General features: G+C 39.6%; 1 protein-coding gene and 1 pseudogene across 2 annotated transcripts in view; both read left to right on the top strand.

Annotated features, from left to right (window-relative positions):
- The window catches only part of PLCL1 (phospholipase C like 1), a 376,318-nt gene that overhangs the window by 137,895 nt on the left and 216,902 nt on the right, over positions 1-21,521 (top strand). The gene's annotated exons all lie outside the window — the stretch shown is intronic.
- Positions 1,620-2,313, top strand: LOC102183112 (annotated as a pseudogene). Its single transcript, XR_001296636.2, has one exon. The product of XR_001296636.2 is annotated as a 60S ribosomal protein L19 pseudogene (transcript).

Raw genomic sequence — 21,521 nt, 5'->3', positions numbered from 1 at the left:
GCTTCCAGAAATCTGTAAGGCAGATGTAAATGCATTTTGGCTTGATACACTTAACTCTAATGCACCTCATCCAATTAGGTTTTATGCCAACTGTCATTCAATATTAGCAGCTATAGTTAAAAAATGAGTACTTTAAAATGAATGTGTTTATGCTCTCTTCTCTTATCTCAGGAAACATGTTGGCTTGCCAGCAAGTGTTTTTTTTCTTTTGTGAGGGTCCCTTCTAGGTTGTAAATGGACAGGAAGCTGTCTTCCAAGGGATTTCTTTCTTCAGCTCTTTTCAAAGTAGTGTGAGCAAGGGGTAATATGATAAAACACCGAATGCATCCCTGGACTGACTTTCACTGAGTTCATGGAAGTTATAAATGTGCTGTAGTGGGGGAATGCTCATTAGCGCTAAGAGGAGATTACTGTTCTTATTTTGGACTTTGTGAAGGCAGCATATCCAGATGCAGGATGCCTTCCTCACAACCACAGTAGTCAGGTCAGAGTGTTTCTTTTTTCTCTCATATTGAAAAGCACTATTAGATACTTGATACTATTTGGATGAGTATATTTGGATAAGAGAGGCATAAGTTTGAATTCCTCTGAATAAAATTTTCTAAGACCCATTTCTCTCTTTGTCTCAGTTGTCTCATTGGCTACTTCTATAGCTTACTATGTCCCAAGCTCCCTATGATGTTCTCTGCCATAATGGCCTCTAAATTTAGAGATTACTCAGGCAAAGACATTTTAGAAATGTGTTAGTAGAATTTTGAAAACAAATATAAGCTACACACAGTTACTATGAAAGAGTAAATAGAAGTTAATTAGATGTTTGATACAAGGATTAAAGAATTTGATGTCATTAATCCCAAAGAGAAAGGCTGTAAAATAAAACCAGATGTGTTAGCTGCTCAGTGATGTCAGACTCTTTGCAACCTAATGGATATAGCCTGCTAGCCTCCTCTGTCCATGGAATTCTTCAGGCAAGAATATTGGAATGGATAGCCATTCCCTTCTGCAGGGGATCTTTTTGACCCAGGGATCAAACCCAGGTCTCCTGAATTGCAGGCAGATTCTTTACTGTCTGAGCCACCAAATAAAACCACCTAACAGAAGCAGAAGATATTAAGAAGAGGTGGCAAGAATACACAGAAGAACTGTACAAAAAAGATCTTCACGACCAAGATAATCATGATGGTGTGATCACTCACCTAGAGCCAGACATGCTGGAACGTGAAGTCAAGTGGGCCTTAGAAAGCATCACTACGAACAAAGCTAGTGGAGGTGATGGAATTCCAGTTGAGCTATTTCAAATCCTGAAAGATGATGCTGTGAAAGCACTGCACTCAATATGCCAGCAAATTTGGAAAACTCAGCAGAGGCCGCAGGACTGGAAAAGGTATTTTCATTCCAATCCCAAACAAAGGCAATGCCAAAGAATACTCAAACTACTGCACAATTGCACTCATCTCACACGCTAGTAAAGTAATGCTCAAAATTCTCCAAGCCAGGCTTCGGCAATACGTGAACCGTGAACTTCCAGATGTTCGAGCTGGTTTTAGAAAAGGCAGAGGAACCAAAGATCAAATTGCCAACATCCACTGGATCATCAAAAAAGCAAGAGAGTTGCTTTTCCTTTCGCCACTGAGGCCGTGGCCATGAGTATGCTCAGGCTTCAGAAGAGGCTTGCCTCCAGTGTCCTTCGCTGTGGCAAGAAGAAGGTCTGGTTGGACCCCAATGAGACCAATGAAATCGCCAATGCCAACTCCCGCCAGCAGATCCGGAAGCTGATCAAAGATGGGCTGATCATCCGGAAGCCTGTGACTGTCCATTCCCGGGCTCGATGCCGGAAAAACACCTTGGCTCGCCAGAAGGGCAGGCATATGGGTATAGGTAAGGAAAAGGGTACTGCCAATGCTCGAATGCCCGAGAAGGTAACCTGGATGAGGAGGATGAGAATTCTGCGCCGGCTGCTCAGACGATACCGTGAATCTAAGATTGACCGCCACATGTATCACAGCCTGTACCTGAAGGTGAAGGGTAACGTGTTCAAAAACAAGAGGATTCTCATGGAACATATCCACAAGCTGAAGGCAGACAAGGCTTGCAAGAAACTTCTGGCGGACCAGGCTGAGGCCCGCAGGTCTAAGACCAAGGAAGCGCGCAAGCGCCGTGAAGAGCAGCTCCAGGCCAAGAAGGAGGAAATCATCAAGACTCTGTCCAAGGAGGAAGAGACCAAGAAATAAAGTTCTCCCCCTCTTCTCTGTACATAGTGGCCTCAGCAATTGCATAGATCACTCATTCAATAAAAGACAAGCCTTTAACTGCCTTAAAAAAAAAAAAAAAAGCAAGAGAGTTCCAGAAAAACATCTATTTCTGCTTTATTGACTATGCCAAAGCCTTTGACTGTGTGGATCACAATCAACTGTGGAAAATTCTGAAAGAGATGGGAATACCAGACCACCTGACCTGCCTCTTGAGAAACCTATATGCAGGTCAGGAAGCAACAATTAGAACTGGACATGGAACAACAGACTGGTTCCAAATAGGAAATGGAGTACGTCAAGGCTGTATATTGTCACCCTGCTTATTTAACTTATATGCAGAGTACATCATGAGAAACGCTGTGCTGGAGGAAGCACAAGCTGGAATCAAGACTGCTGGGAGAAATATCAATAACCTCAGGTATGCAGATGACACCACCCTTATGGCAGAAAGTGAAGAGGAACTAAAAAGCCTCTTAATGAAAGTGAAAGAGAAGAGTGAAAAAGTTGGCTTAAAGCTCAACATTCAGAAAATGAAGATCATGGCATCTGGTCCCATCACTTCATGGGAAATAGATGGGGAAACAGTGGAAACAGCGTCAGACTTTATTTTGGGGGGCTCCAAAATCACTGCAGATGGTGACTGCAGCCATGAAATTAAAAGACACTTACTCCTTGGAAGAAAAGTTATGACCAACCTAGATAGCATATTCAAAAGCAGAGATATTACTTTGCCAACAAAGGTCTGTGTAGTCAAGGCTATGGTTTTTCCTGTGGTCATGTATGGATGTGAGAGTTGGACTGTGAAGAAGGCTGAGCGCTGAAGAATTGATGCTTTTGAACTGTGGTGTTGGAGAAGACTCTTGAGAGTCCCTTGGACTGCAAGGAGTTCCAACCAGTCCATTCTGAAGGAGATCAGCCCTGGGATTTTGGAGGGAATGATGCTAAAGCTGAAACTCCAGTACTTTGGCCACCTCATGCGAAGAGTTGACTCACTGGAAAAGACCCTGATGCTGGGAGGGATTGGGGACAGGAGGAGAAGGGGACGACAGAGGATGAGATGGCTGGATGGCATCACTGACTCGATGGACATGAGTCTGAGTGAACTCCGGAAGATTGTGATGGACAGGGAGGCCTGGCGTGTTGTGATTCATGGGGTCACAAAGAGTTGGACACGACTGAGTGACTGAACTGAACTGAACTGACTAAAGATTCAAAATAATTATGAATTTTCCATATAGAGGAATGACTGATTTGAGACCTCATACTCTTCTCTGAGCATTTGACCTATACACACTACTATATATAAAATAGATAACTAATAAGAGCCTGCTGTATAGCACAGGGAACTCTACTCAATGCTTCATAATGATCTATTTGAGAAGGTCATTAGAGTCATTTCAAGAATCTGAAAAGGAATGTATATTATCAGGGTTGCTTAAAAAATGTAAAGAACACCAATGCTTAGACATCACATTCAAAAGTTTGATTTGATCTGGGTAAAAGGAGGTATTGTTAGTTTAAATAAAGGCTCCCCGATGATTTAAATGTGTGCCCAGGTTTGACCAGCACTGTCCTAAAATATGTTTCTTAACTGTATAAACAAAAGCATCTTACTTACCTTTCTCTAAATTTTTTCTTTGAGAATTTGTTAAGAAATACAGCTTCTTTCTATGAAAGATGTATATCTACCACAGTGCAATTCAGGCCTAAGAAAAGAGCTAAATAATTCTGAGGTGATATAGTTTCAAATGTCAAGCATGGAGTTTGATATAATTTTACATGTGACTTGCAGGTTTTTTCTCCACTTAGTGGAAACAGATCAAAGGAACTTGAGTGTATCACTTAGGAAGTGAGTGAAATGAAACAACTGATACTAAAATGATTAAGTTGACTAAAATGTCATAACCTTTAGTGAAATTTCTTGATGAAAGAAATGTTTTTCAGCTTTCAGGAGGCTAGATTTTATGTTCCAGATGATATAAATATCTGATAGAAGTTCATTGATTTAATCAGGCCAGTTTCTGTGTGTTGAACTAAAGCCACTTATCTGGCATTTTTCATTAAGGCTTCATGACATCTGGTTGCTTCTGAGAATGCAGTTCTGTGTCAGAGATTATTTTATAAAGCCATGCATGAGCTGCCTTTGTAATTTGCTTAAATTAATTACATATGTATTTCTTCACTGTCCAGGCTTAGAAGAAGGCTGAACTTGGGTGAGGAAATAGTACTATTGTTTCAATTACAAAAGACCATTTCTACTGTGCTGTGTTACATGCGAGCACACTGTCTTTCCCATTGTGCCTTAATACTATTTTGGGTTTCTTTCTTTTTTTTTTCTCGGAAAGTTATTTTTAAATAGTATGATTTCATTTTGACTGAATTATGTAGTTTTAATCAAGGGATTTAGAAATGGCATTCAAGATCAGAAAAAGCATCATTTAAGCTTTACATAGAAGTGTACATAGAAGTGTACAGTTCTAAGAAAATAGTTGATTTTATTTGTCCTTTTTCTCTCTTGATTTCTGACACAGAGATTTGAGGACAGAAGCTTTTATCTTAAAAATATGATTGCATCTCTGCATTAAGTAAGCACTTGCTCAAAGCTCTACAAGAATTCAACAGACTGAGATTAATCTAGACTTTAATATATCAATACATTTAGAGAGTTTATTTTAAAACACTTAAGAATTCAACCTTAGAAGTTCACTAGCAAAGTACCCAAAAGTGGAACCAAATTGTATGTTTTCCTTTCATTGAAACTAAGGACTGATCTGGGACACAAGTGCCCACTTGGACTAAGATAGTGATTTTCTTTATGAAGGAGCCTGCTTTTGGTTTAAAATGAATTGAATAAAAAAGAATGAGAAATGAGGTTTTTGTTTTGATTTTTAGCCTTTTTTTTTTCTTTTTTAAATTATGGAAGCAAAAGTGAGATTTGGTTAGCAACTGAATGCCACTGTAATTCCCAGTTACTGTGTGGATTATTAGCCCTCATAATTCTACTTTTTTTCATTGTTGTGAGAAAATAGCAAAACCTCACTTATATTCCTCATTACAAATTTTTCACATTTTGGCTTCATGAGTGCTGTTTGAATTCTTTTTTTTTTTTTTAATTTTAATTTTTACTTTTTTTACTTTACAATACTGTATTGGTTTTGCCATACATTGACATGAATCCACCACGGGTGTTTGAATTCTTTTATTTGTACCTTGGGGATCCCAAACTAGTGGCTTCCAGATTTAGCTTCTCATAGAGATCTCCTGGGGAGCCTGTTAAAAATTGGTCCCCCAGTTTCATCTTGAATCTGTCAAATGCTCCTGAGGACAGGGCTGGGGAGTCTTTTTGTTTCACTGCTTTCCTGGGCAATTCTTGATAAGATTAACCTTTCTCTGGTTCAGGGAATGAATGGTCTTTGGGGACTCCTGGTAGTTGCTCTGCTGCTGCTGCTGCTGCTGCTAAGTCGCTTCAGTCGTGTCCGACTCTGAGCGACCCCATAGACGGCAGCCCACCAGGCTCCCCCTTCCCTGGGATTCTCCAGGTAAGAACACTGGAGCGGGTTGCCATTTCCTTCTCCAACTCGTGAAAGTGAAAAGTGAAAGTAAAGTCGCTCAGTCGTGTCCGACTCTTAGTGACCCCATGGACTGTAGCCCACCAGGCTCCTCCGTCCATGGGGTTTTCCAGGTAAGAGTACTGGAGTGGGGTGCCATTGCCTTCTCTGGTGGTTTGCTCTAGGAGAATGACTATTCTCAATTCCTTCCACTCTTGGAAATTCCCATTTCTAATTCCCCCCTTAGGAGATGACTGGTCCTTTACTTCGCTTAAAAAAAACTAAAGCCATCCAGGAAATATTCCCCATATTCTCTTCTGTTTACCTCAGAAACGTGTTTCTAGGTATCATCTTTCTTTGAATTACACAAGGAAGAACTTCCTGGTTGAAAGTAAACTCCTCCACTTATGCTTTTCAGTTTACCCATTTCCACCTTTAGTTTCCCTTCATCCTATCATCTAATATCTAATCTTTTTTCTTTTAAAGTTAATTGCATCTTTTCCCTTCGCCTTTGAACAACCCAGATTTCCCCATCTGAAAAATTCTGTCTCCCATGACCCTTGCTACCACTGAATTTCTCAGTCTTTTCCCCGCCAAACATCCAAAAAATGATTTATTTCTTCCTTACCACTAAGATTTTTGGCTCTTTTTCCCACTCTAAACCACCCGCCTCAGTAATTTCCTCTAATTATGAAATCAGTTTTCTTTTCTAGCAGTTAGATTGGTATTTCAGAACAGAAAATAAAATCATGAAGAGAACTATGAAGAAGTTTTTCTTCATCTTCTTTAGAAAATGAAATTAGAAATACACAAAGTATGCATAAATTTTATCTACTGTGAACATATGATGACTAAGTGTGGTTGCCCCAGTAAAGGTTCTGTCTTCCCCAAAAAGATAAGATCAGAAGATAAATCTGTATTGGTTTTATCCTTAGCATGTTTATCACAGGTTCTCTTGTTTAATGCCCCATAACTTAGATTTTGATTACTGTACCTGACAATGTATACCCATATAATTTATTGTAAGATGTTTTAACCAGATCTCTCCTGATTAGGAAAATTTTCTGTTGCTACAATAGGGGAATCCCTTTATTATGAGAATATCAGAATAATTTCCACATTCTCTGGAGTTGCCTGTAACTTATATTTATTTTTCTCTGTATTTAACTATGTAAATGAAAAATTTTGATGAAAGTATTACATGAATATGATTGTCCAATACTTATGTAAAGCATACTTAAAACCCTCCAATATTCTTTTCTCTTTTCTCCTACTGCCTTGGGACACTTACTAGAAGAATCACTTCAGTGTTTTTAGCTCCTTGTTCTAGTGTTTACTCCTGTACTTGAAAAGAATAAGCTTCTTGATTAGTCAGTTTACTTCCTAATAGGGTATATTAGGATCTTCACTCACTTACATCTCCTCTTTAAAAGTTCAAAATCTCATCATGAACAGCTATAATTTCTAAGCATGCCCTGATATGAAATGAGTATATTACAAAGCTGCACTGAATAATTTAGTCTATGTAGCAAAGTAAAAAATTTTATTTCACTGTATAGTTTATTACATCTAAATGTCTGGTTAACCTTTTTCTAGCATCTTATTATGTCTAATATAAATGCTTCCCACAGTTGAGTAATCTATGTATGACTGCATTTCTTATTTTCATTGTCATTTTTTTACCTGGAATGAATAATTGCCTCATTTTTTCTTGTTTAATTTTCTTTGAGTGCCAATTCTTCCAACATCCTATAACAGTTCTGTAAAATATCTCCCAGCACAGTGTTCCACATGATCAAGCAGTCAGATAATTTACCAGTTCCTTTTTTTTTAATTCTTGCAGCCTCTACTTCCTGCCCCAGGATTTACTATCTTCACTTGGCCTGAGGCACAGCTGTTACTTTGGCAATGCGCATTGCCTCTTTCCATTGGACATCCTTGTATTTTTTGGCTTATTCCTTTGTTTTGGTGAGGCATACCCTGAAGTGGCTTCTTGAGAAAGCTGCTTGGGAAAAGAATTTTTACTTTGTGTGTCTGAATGGACTAATTCATTGTAGGCTGATCAGATAAGTTAGCTAGATTTTTCACTGAGACCCACCACCCCTTCCACCTCCCTGAAAATATCATTATTTGTAAATACTTTCTTTTGGGCAGTTTAGTTTCTCCAGAGAATGTTTAGTGTCCTGCCAGTGGAATGCAGTTTGAAGGTGGATGTTCTTGGGTTGAAGGAACTCAGTGATCAAAAACGAAGATTTTCATATATCATCTCTGTTTTCAGTGCTGTACCTCTTACTTGCCCTTTATCGTGACTACTGTGCCTGAGCCTGAAACCTTCATGGTTCACTTTCTCTGGAGCATAAGCCTCAGATTTCTAGTGAATGGTAAAGATTAAGACTTGGGAGCTATCAGTTCAGTTCAGTTCAGTTGCTTATCGTGTCCGACTCTTTGCAACCCCATGAACCGCAGCACGCCAGGCCTCCCTGTCCATCATCAGCTCCCGGAGTTTACCCAGACTCATGTCTATTGAGTCGGTGATGCCATCCAGCCATCTCATCCTCTGTCGTCCCCTTCTCCTCCTGCCCTCAATCTTTCCCAGCATCAGGGTCTTCTCAAATGAGTCAGCTATTCACATCAGGTGGCCAAAAGATTGGAGTTTCAGCTTCAACATCAGTCCTTCCAATGAATATCCAGGACTGATCTCCTTTAGGATTGGACTGGTTGGATCATCTTGCAGTCCAAGGGACCCTCCAGAGTCTTCTCCAACACCATAGTTCAAAAGCATCAATTCTTCTGTGCTTAGCTTTCTTTATAGTCCAACTCTCACATCCATACATGACTATGGGAAAAACCATAGTCTTGACTAGATGGACCTTTGTGGACAAAGTAATGTCTCTGCTTTTTAATATGCTGTCTAGGTTGGTCATAACTTTCCTTCCAGGGAGTAAGCGTCTTTTAATTTCATGGCTGCAATTACCATCTGCAGTGATTTTGGAGCCCAGAAAAATAAAGTCTGACACTGTTTCCACTGTTTCCCTGTCTATTTGCCATGAAGTGATGGGACCAGATGCCATGATCTTCGTTTTCTGAATGTTGAGCTTTAAGCCAACTTTTTCGCTCTCCTCTTTCACTTTGGTATGGTGGGCTGGTAAATGTTTAACTACTAGGTCTCTGGAAAAAAAATCAAAACAAAAATTCTGATTTGTAGAATTTGCCAATTCCTGTAGTGTTAATTTTCCCACTATGGTTGATTTCAAGCTACCAAAGTGAGATAATGGCGGAGTTGGCTCTTGCAAGCCAGTACAACCAGCTTCAGTCCACCAAAGATTGAGAGCCTGAATATGCCTTCATTTTCAGTAACTGCTCTTATTTTCTTCTTCAAAGTACCCAGTGTCTCCATTTCCAAATCATGTACAGGGGCAAATTGGCTTGCTTCTTGTAGTCATTGGCTTGATTTTTCTCCACTCTGCTGAAATGTTTCCTCCATCTGCTTTCCATCTTCAAATGTTGGATTATAGTTACTTCATTTTGTTGAAGATGGAGTTTGTGTTTTTGTTTCCTGTCGTCTTTGTGGCTTTAGAATTTTGAGAGAAGAAGAGTAGTGAAACTATCTTTACTTTGCCATCATCAAACTGAAAAGTCTACTCATTTTGCTAAATAAAAGCTAGAGTTATAAAATGATACCTGTTGATTATCATATGATATCACCTATATCTGGAATCTAGAAAATTGATACACATGAACTCATTTACAAAACATAAACAGACTCACAAACATTAAAAAAAAAAAAAACTATGGTTGCCATAGGGGAAGGGAGGGGGAGGGATAAATTGGAGTTTGAAATTAACAGATACACACCACACTACTATATATAAAACAGATAAACAACAAGGTCCTATTGTATAGCATGGAGAACTTTATTCAATGTCTTGTAATAACCTAAAATGGAAAAGAATCTGAAAAAGGAAAAGAATACATCAAAATGATACTGGTCATTGTTAATAATATTTTGAGTAATTTAATCTATATCTTTAAAAAATCTAACTTAAAAAATACTGAGAAATAATTTTGACCTTGCTGGATCAAATTATTCAGTGTAGCTCTGTCCTATTAATATTTCAAATCAAGGCATTCTTGGAAATTATAGTAGTTTATGGTGGGATTTTGAACTTAAAAGGTGTGAAGGAATATGGCTTAGTTGAGAAAGATGTCAAATTTTGATTTACCTTGTGTTGGACCTTTATAGGTCCTTTGTCAGATATTGTAGCCAAAGGCATTATTGAGTTCTGACATACTTTTTTTTTTTTTTGCTGAGGTGGGGAAAATTGGGTGAGAGTGGGGATAGGGACATGAATAGAAACACAGAGTAAGAATAAAAGAATGTCCTAATGTGAACACCTTTTAGATGGTAATAGCAGAAACACCCTGTTGTTCTATTTTGTGGTCAGCAGTGATCTTAAGACAAGATAACATAGTGGTTAAGCCATAGGATCCTGAATGCTTCTGTCTCAGAGTGTGACTCTGCCAACTGCTGGTCATCAGTCCTTCTTATATCCTAGTGCCTCTGTGTTCTCATCTGTAAAGTTAAGATAGAATAGAAACTCATAGGCTTGCTTTTAGAATAAAATGAATTATATGTTAGCACTTCTAGTGTGTGAAGCATAAGTGCTCAGTAAACAGTGGTTATTGTTATTGTTACTGTTGTTGGCATAGAGATAACAAAACTGGTATTGGTTCACACATGTCTACTTTTCTTATTAAGATTTACATTGACATACATTAATATCCAACCAGTCCAACCTAAAGGAAATCAGTCCTAAATATTCATTGGAAGGACTGATGCTGAAGCTGAAATTCTAATACTTTGGCCACCTGATGCAAAGAATAGACTCATTTGAAAAGACCCTGATGCTGGGAGGGATTGGGGGCAGGAGGAGAAGGGGACGACAGAGGATGAGATGGCTGGATGGCATCATCAACTCAATGGACATGAGTTTGAGTAAACTCCGGGAGTTGATGATGGACAGGGAGGCCTGGCATGCTGCAGTCCATGGGGTCGCAAAGAATTGGACATGACTGAATGATTGAACTGAACTGAACATTAATATCACATTAATGTCATACAAAACATACTTTTTTGGGGGGGCTGTATTGTTGTGTGCGATAATTCTATTGCTATTTTATAGCTTCATCACCCTTCTGATAATTCAGTTTAACAGACATAAATTGAATGTCAACCATACATATAATTTTCCTATGCTAGATGCTGAGTTATAGTTTCCCAGATGAACTTGGCATTTGGAAAAAAATACTAGAAACTTTCCTAAACCTTCACACCAAAATGAACTCTAGATAGATTAAAGATTTAATCCCCAAAACCCCCCACAAAACCAAAAAGGGCCATAAAAGTACTGGTAGGAGATATGGCTGAAAACTTTAAAGTATTTGGAGTAGCGGAAGGTTTTCTATTTATTGACATTAAAATCAGAAACTTTAAAGTAAAAGACTGGCTCATTTGACTAAATAAAATTTTAACTTCTGACTGAGGGGAAGAATCAAAACAAAGTCAGGCGTGAAACGCAAGCTGGGAAAAATGATGACAGTGCATATAAAAGGCAAGAGTACATTTAATTGCCAATCAGTTGGAAAATGGCAAGCAGCCGAAAAGAAAACTACAGGGATGGTCCATTCACAGAAAAAACCATTACAAATGGTGAGTACAGATATGCAAAGGTCCTTACTATAATTTAAAGAAATTTAAATCAAATAAAAGATTTTTTACTTATTGGGAAAGGTGGCATGGATTGAGGGTAGGAAGAGACACAAATTCACCGCTGTTTTCATAGTCAAAGGAAACTATCCTTTGCGGGTGGGATCACCTCAGCCTCTGAGCTGAGTACCAGCCTCCTCTGCATCTCTGCTTTCAAGACACCCTCTTGAGTGCTCTTCCTCTGTGTTTTGTTTCTTTGGAAAAGTGCCCCGGTAGGTACTTGAGATGTAATGAGGCCTTCCAGCTCTGCATGTAATCACTGGGAACAATTACCTCACATTTATGTGAGCCAAGCATGTTCAGCGTGTAAAGAGGCTGCCTTCTGAAGAGCCAGAGTTGGCTGGTTTGTGGCCATTTGATTGGATTTTGATGTTGTTTCCTGAGAACTTCCGTAGATCCCCGTGCGCATGCTCTTTCCTCTCTGCATGCATCCATGCCAAGTCACTTCAGTCGTGTCCCTCTTTGTATCCCTATGGACTGTAGCCTGCCAGGCTCCTGGGAATTCTCTGGGCAAGAATACTGGAGTGGGTTGCCATGCCCTCCTCCAAGGGATCTTCCTGGCTCAGGTATCGGACTCACATCTTTTGCGTCTCCTGAATTGGCAGGCAGGTTTTTTTCACCGCTAGCATCACCCAAGAAGCCCCTCTTTCCTTTCTAGAGGAAAGCAAAACAAAACAGAACAAAACCTTGGAGCTTCTGGGGGAGAAAGGGACCAGGTTGATTCATTTGTAGATTTATTTATTCAATAAATATTTATTGAGTATTTATTGTGTGTCAGATACTGTTCTAATCATTGAGCAGATAGGAGCTAACACAAGTTTCCATGGAGCTTGTATTTTAGGGAGGTAGGGACAGTCAATTAAAAAATTAAACAACAATTCAGATGACTGATAGGAAGAAGAAATATATACATATGTAAACACAGTATGTATGCATACATATGCACACACACACACACAATAGTGCCTCTCAAACTCTTACTGTGTATCAGAATCACCTGTTAGACTTTAAATTTAAACAGATTGCTGAGCCCCTCTCCCAGTGTCTCTGATTGAGTAGAGGCCTGGTTGTGGGGCTCAGGAATTTATGTTGTAAACAAGTTATTGAGTGCTGTGGCTGCTGCTCTAGAGACCACACTTTGAGAATCACAGGCATAGAATATTGAGTAGCTCCAGAAAAGTTCTCCAAAGAGGTGGTATGTGGTTAGAGACCTGAATGATGGATGAGAAGGAACCAATGTTGTGAAGCTTATCGGTGGTGGGAGTAGAGGGTGGGAATGAAGGAGAGCTTTCCAAGTAAAGCAGAGAAACTGTGGGTTGAAGGAAGCAGAAGGGTTAGTGAAGTTCCTGTGTAACCAGTGGAAGAATGGAAGGGACAGTGGCAGCAGGGGAACTCAGAGAGGAAGATTGACAGCAGGCAGGACATGGAGAACAGTGGTCCTCTATTCTGAAAGCATACTTTAAAAACAAGCCATGCCAAGCCCACCTCCAAATTTAATGAATCTGGGAGGCAATTAATTATTTTTAAAAGCTTCTTAGGTGATTCTGATAAGCAGCCAAGGCTGAGAATGATGGTTACAGGCTGTTTGTATTAATAGTAAGGCAAAGTTGAGATTTTATTTCAGATGTGATGAAAAGCCATTGAACAGTAGAGGACATAATTGAATTTAGTCTTCAGCTATTAGAATGAATTTTGTAAGACATTAAAAGTGAATGAAGAGACCAGTTAGAAAATGTTATAGTTCACATGTCTACCCATGGCTGATTCACGTGAATGTATGGCAAAAACCACCATAATATTGTAAAGTAATTAGCCTCCAATTAAAATAAATTTAAAAAAATTTAAAAAAGAAAATGTTATAGTTGTCTGGGTTAAAAGTGATGTTGGCTTTAGTTTGATGGTAGTGGTAGGGATGGTGAGAAGTGGCATGCTGGATGGTAGGTGGGATTTGGTGTAGAAGAAAAAGGATCAATGGATCCACTTGCCAATGGATTCTTGGATAAGAGAAGTGTGAGACAGAGGGAGAAGACTCAAATATGACTCCAGGGTCACTTTTCAATTGAGTGAGAAGTGATACCATTAACAGAACATTGAGGTAGAAACAGGTTTGAGGAATAAACTAAAAACTTTTAATTTTGGTTACCTTGACTCTAAGATACCTTGTCATATCAGTCAAGAGCCAGACTGTTTTTAGGAAAAAGAAGTAGAACTGAGGGTGAATCAATGCCTTGCTCTTTTGACAGGCCCTTTGTGATCACTAGCTAGGATAAGGTTAATTTTTATGTGGATTTCACATGAATCTTAGAAAATGTAAACTCTCTTGTAATGTGTAGCTTTTTAAATGGGTAGATAGAATCATGCCAGGAGCTTTCAAAAGGCTTAAACCCATGAGCTTAATATGATGGGCATGTGGTAGGCACTCAATATGTATTTGTTGAATTAATCAATGAATGAATGAGTGAACTTACTTTTATACATGAAGTCCATTTATCATTTTGATGGGCAAGGTGTCTTCAGATCACACTGTATAGGGGGCACCAAATATGTAGTGGTTAAAGATTATGTCTTGACTAGATTGCCATAAAGTGTTGAACGGGCTCAGTGAATCCATGGAATCCAAAAGGACAGAGGGGTTTTGGTGTAGGCAGTTTTGTGTTCCTTCAGTTCAGTTCAGTTCAGTCGCTCAGTCGTGTCTGACTCTTTGCGACCCCATGAATCGCAGCACACCAGGCCTCCCTGTCCATCACCAACTTCTGGAGTTCACTCAAACTCACGTCCATTGAGTCAGTGATGCCATCCAGCCATCTCATCCTCTGTCATTCCCTCCTCCTCCTGCCCCTAATCCCTCCCAGCATCAGAGTCTTTTCCAATGAGTTAACTCTTCACAGGAGGTGGCCAGAGTACTGGAGTTTCAGCTTCAGCATCATTCCTTCCAATGAACACCCGGAACTGATCTCCTTTAGAATGGACTGGTTGGATCTCCTTGCAGTCTAAGGGACTCGCAAGAGTCTTCTCCAACACCACAGTTCAAAAGCATCAATTCTTTGGCGCTCAGCTTTCTTCACAGTCCAACTCTCACATCCATACATGACTACCGGAAAAACCATAGCCTTGACTAGACGGACCTTTGTTGGCAAAGTAATGTCTCTGCTTTTCAATATGCTATCTAGGTTGGTCATAACTTTCCTTCCAAGGAGTAAGTGTCTTTTCATTTCATGGCTGCAATCACCATCTGCAGTGATTTTGGAGCCCCCCAAAATAAAGCCTGACACTGTTTCCACTGTTTCCCCATCTATTTGCCGTGAAGTGATGGGACCAGATACCATGATTTTTGTTTTCTGAATGTTGAGCTTTAAGCCAACTTTTTCACTCTCCTCTTTCACTTTCATCAAGGGGCTTTTTAGTTCCTCTTCACTTTCTGCCATAAGGGTGGTGTCATCTGCATATCTGAGGTTATTGATATTTCTCCCGGCAGTCTTGATTCCAGCTTGTGCTTCTTCTAGCCCAGCGTTTCTCACGATGTACTCTGCATATAAGTTAAATAAGCAGGGTGACAATATCCACCTTTGACGTACTCCTTTTCCTATTTGGAAAAGGAGTTGTTCAGTTGTCCAGTCTGTTGTTCCATGTCCAGTTCTAGCTGTTGCTTCCTGATCTGCATATAGGTTTCTCACATTACTAAGATTTCCTAAAATATGTCTGGTTTCTACTTCCGTGTCTGGTTTTTGGCTTATTTTCATGAGCTAGAGTCATCTGTGATTTCAGCAGAATTAGACCAGACTTATAAGCTGATGTTTACAGAAATTTCTCTTGCTTTTCTGTATGCCAGGGCCTGCCAGGCACAGCAGGGAGAGGGTTTGGGGCAATGGGTTCTACCAGCCGTCTTGTTGCGGTGTGGAATGTAAGATCAGAGCTCACTTATCTGAGCTCAATACCTGCTTATAAGTGCTTCTTGTGATGAACCAAAAGGCAGAATTTGTTTCTGGAAAGGGGAATCAGTTCCACAACTAGAGAGATTGGGGAAGCTACTGAGAACTCTTCCCAGACTGTATTCAGGTGCCCTGACTTGTGAATGAATGAGTGGAGTCTTTCCCTACCTAGTCAGGCTGCCTTATCCCTAGATTGTGGAGTCAAGCACCACCCAAGCTCATTTCTTTCCTCATTAGCTCATCCAGGGACCAATGATTCCAGTTCAGTGTTGTATAATGAGAATTAGAAGTTAAGTCCATGATCTTGACAGTGGTCACTGAAGTTCTTCTGAAAGGAGGAAATCCAGTTGTGAAAGGCTTGGTAATCCATGTAGATGCATGAAGCAAAATTGGAGAACTTTCTGGAGGCTAGAGCCAATGTAGGAGGGGAGAGTAGTTACCACCCTGACCTAAGGAGAGTAGTTTGTGGTGGTTCTTTGAAGGATATATATATATGAAGGTAGAGAAACTTGCAGATGCTGCAAAGTTGGGTGAAGAGATCTCTGGAAATAATCTGGTGTTAGAGTGATCAAAAGAAATTTAAGAAGCATGCATGCATTCTTAGTCGCTCAGTTGTGTCCGGCTTTTGTGACTCCATGGACTGCAGCCCGCCAGGCTCCTCTGTCTTTGGGGATTCTCCAGGCAAGAATTATGGAGTGGGTTGCCATGCCCTCCTGCAGGGGATCTTCCCAACCCAGGGATCAAACCCAGGTCTCCTGGATTGCAGGCAGATTCTTTACTGTCTGAGCCATCAAGGAAGCCTTAAGAAGAGAGATGTTCAATTTGAAATTGTTTACTTTGCTGTCATGTAAACTCCTTTTATACCTCCCTCTGAATAACTGATAAAGTCTCATATTCATGGGAGCTTTATGTGTGTGGAGAAATGGATGGGGAACTCAAGAAGGCTTGAGCTTCATGTTGGGTCTAATGGTGGAGAACAGAGATGGGGCTATGCAAGTAAGTGCTGAGCTGACTTTGAGGCACAAGTTCTGCATCCTTTTCCACCTTATACACACCTAAGGAATCTTCAGAAATTTTGGACAGAGCTTTTGTGGGAGACCCAAACTCCAGGTGACAGTTGGATTATAGAGTTTTGGGTAGCAAAGATGATTTCTCTCAAAAAGATTGGGTTCTAGCTTATTTAAAGTGCTTTGGCCCCAGTGGCTCTTCTTCAGCTTTACCAGCTGTTTCATTAAATCTGTGTTTCTGACTCACAATTTCTGTACTGCTTCTCTAACTGGTGTGTGTTGCCTTTGTTTAATCTCCCTTTGATTGCATCTGGTTTTCTTCCTTTATGGGCTTCTCTGGTGGCTCAGTGTGGTTTGATCCCTGTGTTGAAAAGATCCCCTGGAGAAGGAAATTGTAACCCACTCCTTATTGGCTGCCATCTATGGAGTCGCACAGAGTTGGACATGACTGCAGTGACTTAGCAGCAGCAGTAGCTAGTATTCTTGGTTGGGAAATCCCAGGGACAGAGAAGCCTGGTGGGCTACAATGCATAAGGTTGCAAAAGAGTTGAACACAACTTAGCGACTGAACACCACCACCACCACCACCACCAACAACAACAACAACTACTACTACTACTTTCCTTGTTCCTGTGTCCTTGGGGGAGACTAGTTCTTCCATTCCACACCTAAGGATCTACTGTACCCAACCCAGCACCTGAACCTGGGAGACATCTGGTCACCCAGAAAGAGTGGTCAGACATGACTAATATTCTGGGAGACTGTTTTCCTGAGCATTAGTATGGGTGGGACATTTGTTTATCGAAGGTCATATATTATATGATCACATGGATTTAAATGGGTAAGGTTTTATGACATATCAAGTAAAATTTAAAAATCATTTAACATGAGAGGAAGAAGGCAATAAAAGATTCATTCTCAGTCATTTTGTAAGCCCCAGAACTAGCAGTTTGAAAATACTCTGTATACTGTAAACCTCAAAATCAGCATACATATTTGTTGAGGAAATAATTACAAATGCTGATGTAAGGTAATTAAAAATATTTTAATATTTCTGTTGTCTATTTGCTACTTTAGAATTTGCTATATGTAAGCAGGCAGAGTTATAAGATAGGAATGTAGTTTATAGGTGGATGCTGACCTTTTGACTTCCCTCTAACAGTTGCTTAATATTCTCCTATAATGAAATTGTTTACAGTAATGAAATTGCATTGCAAAAATTGTTTAGGTTGTCTGAGGCCAAAATGAGATAGCTAGAATAACAAAGAAAAGGATTTTTTGTCCGAGGGATGCTGTAGACAAAAGAAGCATGGTAGTGCAATCCTTGTGAATGTATCCCCTCCTGTAGACATTTCTACTTAGGAGGTTTACTGTGTTCCAGCTAAGTAAGAATCTGGAGGTGGAAGTGGTGGGAAATAGTGAGCTGACAAGACCAGTGATACAGTAGATGACCCGACTTGAATGGCTATAAAATTTATGGCCCATGGTTAAGTTTGGTGAAGTTTTATTTACAAAATGAAAGAACACATATGTTTTCATAACATGCTGATACTTGAAGTAAAAATTGTACATATATACCTATAGCAGTCTGCCATTGTTGTTTCCACAACCCTCCCCTCAGCTTTTCCTCTGGGAACAGCACCTCTTTTACTTTGGGGATGGCTCAGCCTCCCATTGGGCACTGCCTCGTGCTTTATGTGATGCTGCCCCTTCCCTGCTCCCATCTTTTCTTTCACTAGGGCCAGGAGAGGGCATCTACTCAAGATGGTCCTTCCCCTGAAGTGTGCAAGTGAATTGGGAAGGTGTCAGTTCCTTTTGGCTGGGGAATTTATAAGATATGAAACCCAGGAGCTTATGATATGATAGCCAGGTTTGCTGCCCAGAGAAGGAAGCTAGTCTACAGTGAGGATCAGAAGGTAGAGAGATGCATACTTCCGGCAGCTTAAGTATTCAACCCTTTAAAATCATAGGATACTTTGTACTTCCTATGTATTTTCACATTGCTACAACTAATCTAAGCTGAATTTCTGTCACTTAACCAAACACATGGGCACTGTACACAGGAATGATTACTCAAGGCTGGGAGACTGTGGCATCAAAGTAATCCTGAGGCTTAATAACGCTCTGAACTTGTCAGTTGTTGGACATGATGGAGGAACATTGACTTGTGTCTGTAGGTAGAAATCCTATTGACTGAGTGACTAATTATCTTCTGATAAATATTTAATATTCTACAAGGCTTATCCAGAAACCTAAAGACTAATCAGTCTCTTTTGATTAGTTGGGATAGCTGTCCAAAGACATTCTGTCTGTGTGATGAGCATTCACGATTAATACACCAAAACTGATAGGACTCTGTCACTCTGTGCCCTAGAGAATAGGTCCTTTCTGAAACCTCAGTCAGGATAGACTTGAGGCTATTTATTGGCATTATAGGCAAGTAGTGAAAGTTTATGTTCTGTCTTAAACCTCTGCCCTGAGTCAGTACTCTTCTGCTGATCTGCTAAAGAATTTGGTTAACTACTTTGCTGAAGTGAAATTCATTGACAATGGCTTATTTTGTTGCCTTCTCCAGGTATTGCTCACTTTTAAGCTCACTGGAGTGAGTTGGTTGTGAATTTAAGGTACTATAATAATAAGAAGGGGGAAGTGACTTTTTGTGGAAGCGGCACTGTTAGCAGTAAAAGCCATTAAATTTATTGATGCTGATTCTTCCCAGTGTTGAGTCTCCCATACAGCATAACCATTCTTGTTAAATATTTTATATCATATATATGTTCTGATGTGGAGCCTACATCTTTGCTCTTATATAGGTAAGTCATACCTGCATATAGAATAAAATAGGTATCATTTGTTGAAACTGCCTTGTTCTAGACACTGCTGGTGCTTTCACACTTAATCTCATTGAGTTTGATCTTTAGGACAACACTAGTAAGTAGATATTTTCCTCATTTTACAAGAGAGGGAAACTAAGCACAGAGAAGTTTAGTAGCTTGGCTAAGGTGATTTGGCTAAAGAGAGAACAAAACTCAGAAGATGCTCATCAGTGTTGCTTCCTTCAAATTGGACTCCTTGCCTGTGTGATTTCTCCTTCCCTGTCTTTAGGTAGCCAGTAAGGAGTGGTTGCCATGGTAATCCCAAGGGAACAGAACACTTCTGGCATCTTGCCATGGATCATCATCTAACCCAACTGTGGAATAGTTTTGATATTAATAAAAAATCCCTAAATGATACACAGAGACTGAGTGCAGACTGTCTGCTCTTCTCTTCAGAGGGTAATTCCTTGGGAGCATTGGGAATTGTTGGGTGATAACCTTATGGTGATTGAGTCACTGACTGAGAACCTATGGGTCTTTTAATAACTTCTTATAGTTCTGATTTCTAGAGGTTTGTTAGGGATAGTTCTTTCTGAAAGTTCTAAGTGAATTATAATACTACTCTTACTTGTATATTATTCATAATGTGTCAATAATCAACATCTTATCATTAACTCCATTTTAGAGGTACCTTCATTAATATTCTCCTAATAACTGAATTAGACTTATAAGGATAAAAATCATTTCTAAGTTCTTTTATTATCTTTTCTAAGTGTTTTAAACAACACCTTATATATTCCAGAGTTGCTTTTAAAATGTTCTATTTTTACTAACTTCCTGCCATAGTGGAATAAATCTGCATGAATCTTGCTTGGCCCATAACCTGGAAACAACACACATCTTCATGGTGGGAAAAAGCTGGAGCAATCTTGCCCTGTGTATATATGGCTGGACTTTTATTTCCACAGTCTGGAAACAACAGACATCTTCATGGTGGGAAAAAGCTGGTACAATCTTGCCCTGTGTGTCCATGGCTTAACTTTTATTTTTCTTCCTTGACGGTGATCCATTATATAATACTGGGGCTGACACTCCATCATTTGAATACATGGATATTTAAAACTGAAGGCTTGTGAAGACAATGTGGAGGGCAGTGAAAGAAACCTTAAACTGTCAGTGAGAAGACTTACACTTTGCTGTATCAGCTGTGGGACCTTGATTCTCATTTTTCTTGGCCTTAGAAGGAAGTAATTGAGAGAAATGATCTGCAGGTTTCATTTAAACTTTGAGGCTGGAATTCTGTAGTGCCAGGTAATTGGACCTCTGTTTTCTGGTATCTGATCACAAGCCTTTTTGGAAACAGAAGAAAACACCACAAATTATGTTGTTCAGTGGGTTGGAATAGAAATTGAAGGCAGGAAGGCCTGCAGAGAGCCTCAGCCTAGTTTCTCCTCAGATGGCTTGCCTCCTGTTTCCTTCAAAAGGACAGGGAGAGATTTTAATCTCTATCAGTTCAGCATCTGTGGTTTCTTTCATGAGCAAGCATCATAGTGGGTGTCAAGAACTATGTGGTAATTTACAATTATTCCACTGCATGGGGTAGTTTATATTTAAGAATGATTGTTCAGAGGTGCTTATTTGCTGAAGTATGAATATGTTCAGAAAGGAGGAGTTTTGTAAGTGACAGAAACTCCAGACTTCTACAGATTTCACGTTTAAATTTACTGTTAACAGACAGAGGCTGTTTTTGGCCTTCTCGGATGTGTGCCATTCCTTCCTCTACATGGCAGTGGGAAAACCTCAGACGGAGATTAACTTAGAAGCTAAAAAATATTACAAGAAAATTTCTCTTTGAGAAGAAACATTAGAGGAATGTTTTAAGGACTTGAGGCTGGTATGTTGGGAATTATACTGGAATTAGGAAGTTTCTAATTACATTGTGCATAAACATTTATTTTCTTGGTAGTGAATATGCTAATTAATATCAGAACATTCCACATTTTAGGAGCAAGTATCACATCCATCAATCTTTCCTTTCCCGTATACTAATTACCTTAATTTAGGTTTTTACTAGTCCTCTTATGGATTATCATGAGTCTTTTAGTTTTTCTCCTGACTCTCACTCTTTTCTAAATACCACCTTGTATCTCATCAGATAGATCAAACACAGCTATGATGAGGTCAAAGCCTTCAGTGGTTTCC

This window comes from Capra hircus, chromosome 2, assembly GCF_001704415.2.
Source record: "Capra hircus breed San Clemente chromosome 2, ASM170441v1, whole genome shotgun sequence".
Taxonomy (NCBI): domain Eukaryota; kingdom Metazoa; phylum Chordata; class Mammalia; order Artiodactyla; family Bovidae; genus Capra; species Capra hircus.
The sequence above is the reverse complement of the archived record's forward strand: the minus strand, read 5'-3'. Positions and strand labels throughout refer to the sequence as shown.